This window comes from Petaurus breviceps, unplaced genomic scaffold (genome assembly GCF_028583685.1).
Source record: "Petaurus breviceps papuanus isolate PSGF00001 unplaced genomic scaffold, PetGlider_PUasm1.0 90919, whole genome shotgun sequence".
In the NCBI taxonomy this organism is placed as follows: Eukaryota; Metazoa; Chordata; class Mammalia; order Diprotodontia; family Petauridae; genus Petaurus; species Petaurus breviceps.
In genome coordinates this window covers 41,209,567-41,215,566 of record NW_027187378.1, presented here as the reverse complement: position 1 = coordinate 41,215,566, position 6,000 = coordinate 41,209,567, and the positions used below count along the sequence as shown (strand labels likewise).

Here is a 6,000-nt window from a genome sequence, read left to right as displayed (position 1 = left end):
GGAATTACTGAGCAATTTATATCTATTAATTATCTCATTGCGTTCTCACAACAGCCCCATGAGGTACATAATGTTAGGATCAGCCACATTTTTACAGATGACAAAATGGAGGCCCAGTGACACTAAGTGACTTGCCCAAATTCACATAGTTATAATAAAGTAGGAGAGCCATAACTAAAATCCAGGGCCACTCGTTCCAAATCTGATATTCCATTCAGTTTCACTGCTACCTCTTCTGAGGTTCCTTCTAGTTTTAATATTCCAGGAGTATAAAAGTCTAGGTCATTGTTCACTTGCAGAGAAGCAAAAGGCTCTTAGAGGGAAGATGGATGGAGTGGGATGGGGATAGATGGGGTTGGCACCATAACATTTCTTTTTGGAGGGGCAATTGGAGTTAAGTGACTTGCCCAAGGTCACACTGCTAGTTTTTGTGTTTAGTGTCTGAGTTCGGATTTGAACTCAGGTCCTCCTGACTTCAGGCTGGTGCTCTATTCACTGTGCCACCTGGCTGCCCCCACACCATAACATTTCTTGAAATAGAAACTCAGTGAATAAAAGTCTCCAGTCCATAAGGCAATGAGGGAAAGTTCAGGAGTCCAGGTACTCTAAGCATGACAGGTCAATGGGGGGAAGGGGGTGAAGTCTTATGAAATGTCTTTTCCATTAGTGTTTTCTCTTCCCAGGCACCAGGTTTCACTGTCCTTGACGAATCTGGAGTCCTGACTCTCTATCAGGGAGGGCACAGTTATCATGAATGTCACTGGTGAGCCAGACCCCAGAGGATGGGAGCTCCCTGGAGTGCTTGCAATAGCCATCTTTTGCCTAGTATGTCTGCTCTACCTGCTGGCCTTCCTCTATACTCTCTGCTGTCAGCACTGTGGCCCTTCAGGACCTTCCGGTGGCCAGCTCTATGAGGAAAATGAAGAGGCCACCTTCCGCCCCTCATCCCCTCTTTGTAACTCCTCGACCTGTCACCCTGATATTGTTGCTTTAGGAAATATTTCCAGCTAGGCATTCTAAAGGTGTGCATAGAATGATAGAACCACAAAGTCAGAGATCACCTAATCCAACTCATTCCTGATGCATGAATCCTCTTTCCAATATCCCTGATATGGTTATGTGTTAGCCTCCTTAAGCCTCTGCTGTCTACAGCCATAGAATTCTACATGAAGCTCCCAGCTTACCTGATCCTTGGAAAAGATTGATGTGTGTGTGTGTGTGTGTGTGTGTGTGTGTGTGTGTGTGTGTACACGTGCACGCTCAGGTGTGTGTTGGGGGGTACCACTGACTGTTAGAGAAGGAGATGTTCCAAAATTATAGAGAGGAAAGACTAGGGAGAGAGGGGAGGGATTAACAGCTGTCCTTGAGGCAATTACTTGCAGGTGCTCATACTAGATTAAGACTCTCTTAAAAGACCAATGGAAAGTGGCCACAAAAATCAGCTGATCTTGACAGAGTTGGGGTTTGTGAGGGAGAGAGAGAATAGAACCACAGTTTCTGTGCTTATTTTCGATTGAGAGAAGAATCAAGGACATTGGCTCCAACCAAGAGTTACTAAAAACAAAAAAACTCAGAGCAAATTCCTAGGCATCATGTGGATTGATAGAAAACTCTGGCTGTCTCTCTTTCACTTTGACTTGGTCTATAGACAGCTGGGCTGCACCTACCAACCTGGAATAATACCCTAAGCCACTAACGTATACATTCCAAAGTATCAAAACAACAACAGTTTGAAATTGAGCCCAGCTTGAAATTAGAGAATAAGAGACATTGCCAGGAATGGTTATAGCCAAGGAAAAATGCTGAAGCTGTATCTTTAGGAATGTGGGTCAAATTCAGGACAAAAGCAGGGCTCAGTCCTACCTTGACTACAGCCTAGAATCAGAAGGGCTGTGGCAATAGCCTTGTTGCCTGTTGTTAATAGCTCTGTTCCTCAATCCCCTCCTTAGCTGCCATTCATGTGAGTTATACAGTTAAAGGCCTGAAAACATCTCATGGTCATACAAGATGACTAGTCACAGGCCTCAGAACAGCTTGATGATCCAAGGGTTGCAGGTTCTATTTGGGCTCACTTTGAGAATCCAAGTCCTCACCACTGCCCCTCCCCCCCATATCCCTCCCCCTTGGCTTATAAGAATAGACCCATCACACCACCCTGCTACAAACCAGTGAAAGTATGTTTGGAAAGGGGATGTAAGGACACAGAATTGCTAAATTGCATCTAGACCTTGTTACAGTGGAAAATCACTGCTATAGCAGACGTGCATGTTTTACAAATTTCATCTAAATATAGCATATATCTAGTTCTGCTTTTACGTGTAAATGACATTAAGGATAAGAATTATGCTTTGACTCTTTTCAAAGAAGTGGAGTATAACATGGCTGTGTCCTTTTGCTGTAACTATATCCAAATGCAGCAAAATATTGGAATGAAATGCAATTACCAAAATTTGTTTGTTGTCGTTGTTCAGTTCTTCCTGACTCTTCATGACCCCATGTCTATGGGGTTTTCTTGGAAAAGAAACTGGAGTGGCTTGCCATTTCCTTCTCTAGTTGATTAAGGCAAACAGAGGTTAAGTAACTTACCCAAGGACACACAGCTAATAAATATCTGAGCCCAGATTTGAACTGGAGTCTTCCTGACTCTAGACTCTGTGCTCTATTCATTGAAACATCTAGTTGCCTCCTATGTCAAACTATATTGATGCATTAATTGGGAGATGGCTAAATACTGGTACATGGGGAGAGGATTCTGGGAAGATGGTGGAGTAGGTCAGAAAACTTTAGGCTTTCCAAATTTCCTCCACAAAAAAAACTCAAAACATTGCCTCAAAACGAATGTGGAGAAGCAGAGGTGAATGGAAGTCAGGGGAAAACAGTGGTTCTAAGAAAGCTTGGGAGGATTCCAGGAAAGACCTGACCTCCATGAATGACCTGAGTGAAGTGCAAATACCTCTGGGTCAACTCCATGGAATCAACAAACCACAAACCTTGGGGGCAGCCTCAACCTCAGGAACTTTCACCTCACAGACAGTGAGGGGATTGAGAAGATTGAAGAATCTTCCACTGTTCAGATCTGCCAAGCACAGCTGTGCTGACCAGACATAGTCCTGAGCTGGGGGAATGGGGGGTGGGAGGAGTTAGCACAGGCCTGGTGAGTGTGGTAGCAGAGGGGCAGGCACCCTGATGGCTATGGAGACTTGCTGGAGAGCAGAGTCCCTGACTTCAGTTCCAGGGCAGAAAGGATGGTTGAAGTTTATGAAATTATGAAATTGTGAAAAGAAAGTCAACTAACTAGAAATAGAGAATCAAAAACTTAAGGAAGAAAATTATTCCTTGAAAACTAGAATTGAGCAAAGGGAAGCTAATTATGTTATAAGACACTAATAAATAATAAAACTAAATCAAAAGATTGAAAAAATAGAAGAAAATGTGAAACATCTCATCACAAAAACAACTGATCTGGAGAACAGATTGAGGAGAGATTGAGGAGAGACAACATAAGAATAGTCAGACTATCTGAAAGTTATGATCAGAAAAAAGAATCTTGATACAATATTAAAGAAATTACTAAGGAAAATTGCCCTGAAATTCTAGAACAAGAGGGTAAAGCAGAAATAGAAAATTTCACCTATCACCTGAAAAAAATTCCAGGAGGAAAACTTACAGGAATATCATATAGCTAACTTTAAAAGCTCCCAGGTTAAGAAGAAAATATTGCAAGCAACAAGAAAAAAACAATTGAAATATTGAAGAGCTACAATCAGCATCACACAAAACCTCACAGCTACTACCCTGAAGGACCATAGATCCTGGAACACTATATGTCATAGAACAAAAGAGCTGGGGTTACAACCAAAGTTAAGTATAAACCTGAATGGAAAAAAAAAAGTATGGATATTTAATGAATCAAAGTCAGGTATTTGTGACAAAAAGAGCAAAACTTAATGGAAAATACAACATATAAGATCTAGGGGAAATATAAGGTAAGCATTAAATATCAATTATAAGGTACTCAACAAGGTCAAACTGTTTACTTCTTATGTGTGGGAACATTATCAGTACTCATGACTGTCATCATTATTTGGATAGTTTGAAAGAAAGGCTTGGGCTGAGTTGTGCATGATGGGGTGATTCTAAAAAAATAAAACTTTGTAGAGTCAGATAAAAAGGAGTAATTATCTCATACAAATGAGGTATGAAAGAAAGAAATGATACAGAAGAAGTAAGTGGAAAGGGGAGAACTAGTAGTGTTGGGACTTTATTCTCATGAGAAATAGGTTAAAAAGGGAACAACATATATACCTAGAAGGGTATAAAAGTCTTCTAAATTTAGAAAGAAATAAGAGGGTAAAAGGACAGGACAAGGAGGGACTTTTAGAAGGGTGTGCAGAATAAGAATTAGGAGAAGGGAAGGGATAAGGGGGAAATTCTTAGAAAGATAAGGTGGATGGTGGGGGGAGGGCATAAAGGATGGCTTCTTAGAGGGGTGGGAAAATTAAGGAGTAGGAGGACAAAGCAAAGAGTAGAAGTCAATAGACAAGTGAGGAGGGGAAAGGTAAAGTGAGAAGGATAATGAAGAAAAATAGGATGGAGGGAAATACACAACAAGGAATTATAACTTAGAATTATGGGATGAATTTACCCATAAAATGGAAATGGGTAGCAGAATGGAATAAAAATCTGAATACAACAATATGTCCCTTTCAGGAAACACAATAAAAATGAGATATACACATAGAGATAAGATAAAGGGCTGGCGTAGAATTTATTATGTAAAAAAAAAAAGCAGGGGTAATAATCATGATTTCAGACAAAGTTAAAGCTAAAAAAGATTTCATTAAAAGAGAAAAATAGGGACACTATACTGTGTTATCAATATTGTTTTAGACCATTTAAAATAACTAGACAGCATAAAATACCTGAGAGCATACTTGCCAAAACAGACACAGGAACTACATGAACATAAACATAAAACACATTGTTTTACAAATACAATCAGATTAAATTAATTGGAGAAATATTCATTGTCCATGGTATGTAAACTCAATGTAAAAAAAAGAATGACAATTTTACCTAACTAAATCAATTTATTCAATGACATTCCAATTAAATTGGTTTTTTTTTCTAGTGGAATCTTGTGAAAAGATTTCACTTTATTTTTACATCATTCATTTCCACAAGATTTTGAGTTACAAATTTTCTCCCTGTCTTTCCCTTACCCACCACCCCAAAACAGTGATCCCACTGTATACCCCCTCCCCCAAAAGAAATCATAAGGAACTTATCTCTCCTATACCCTCCCCCATTCCCCTTCCGACTTTCCAGTAGGGCAAGATGGATCTCTTTACCCCACTGCCTGTGTATCTTATTTCCCAGTTGCATGTAAAAAAAAAAAAAAATATATATATATATATATGTATATATGTATATATTTAAACATTGATTTTAAAACTTTGAATTCCAGATTCTTTCCCTTCCTCCCTTGTCATCCACCCTTACTGGGAAGAAAGGCAATTCAATAAAGGTTGTACACATAAAGCTATGCAAAACATTTCCATAGTGGATATATTGTGAAAGACTGACTATATTTCCCTCCATCCTATCCTGCCCCCACTTGTTCTATTCTCTACTTTGATCTTGTCCCTTTTCAAAAGTGGGTGCTCCTAGCTTCCCTCCCCCAAAATTTTCCCTCCCCTCCATCATCCCCCCTCTTATCCCCTTCCCCCCTACTCTCCTGTAGGGTGAGATACCCTATTTAGTGTGTATGTCATTCCCTCCCTAAGCCAAATTCAATGAGAATAAATAAGGTTGACCAATTCCCTTTTGCCTTCCTGTTCTTCCCCACGATTGTAACAATTTTCCCTTACCTCTTCTATATGAGATAATTTAACCCATTTTGTCTCTCCACATCTCCTCTCATTATATTCCTCTCTCACCTTTTAATTTCACCTTTTAAGTATCATCCCTTCCTATTCAATTGGTTCTGTGTCCTCTGTC

The 6,000-nt window shown here is 39.8% G+C and overlaps 1 protein-coding gene across 2 annotated transcripts in view; it reads left to right on the top strand.

The window, feature by feature from the left end:
• Positions 1-2,740: 2,740 nt before the first annotated feature.
• Positions 2,741-6,000, top strand: part of DDHD2 (DDHD domain containing 2) — a 147,853-nt gene continuing 144,593 nt past the window's right edge. Inside the window, exon 1 of one of the 2 annotated variants that reach the window (XM_069075903.1) lies at positions 2,741-2,744. The gene's annotated coding sequence lies outside the window, so the exon portion shown is untranslated. Of the gene's footprint in view, positions 2,747-6,000 lie in introns of both variants that reach the window. The other variant, XM_069075904.1, reaches the window with a different exon arrangement.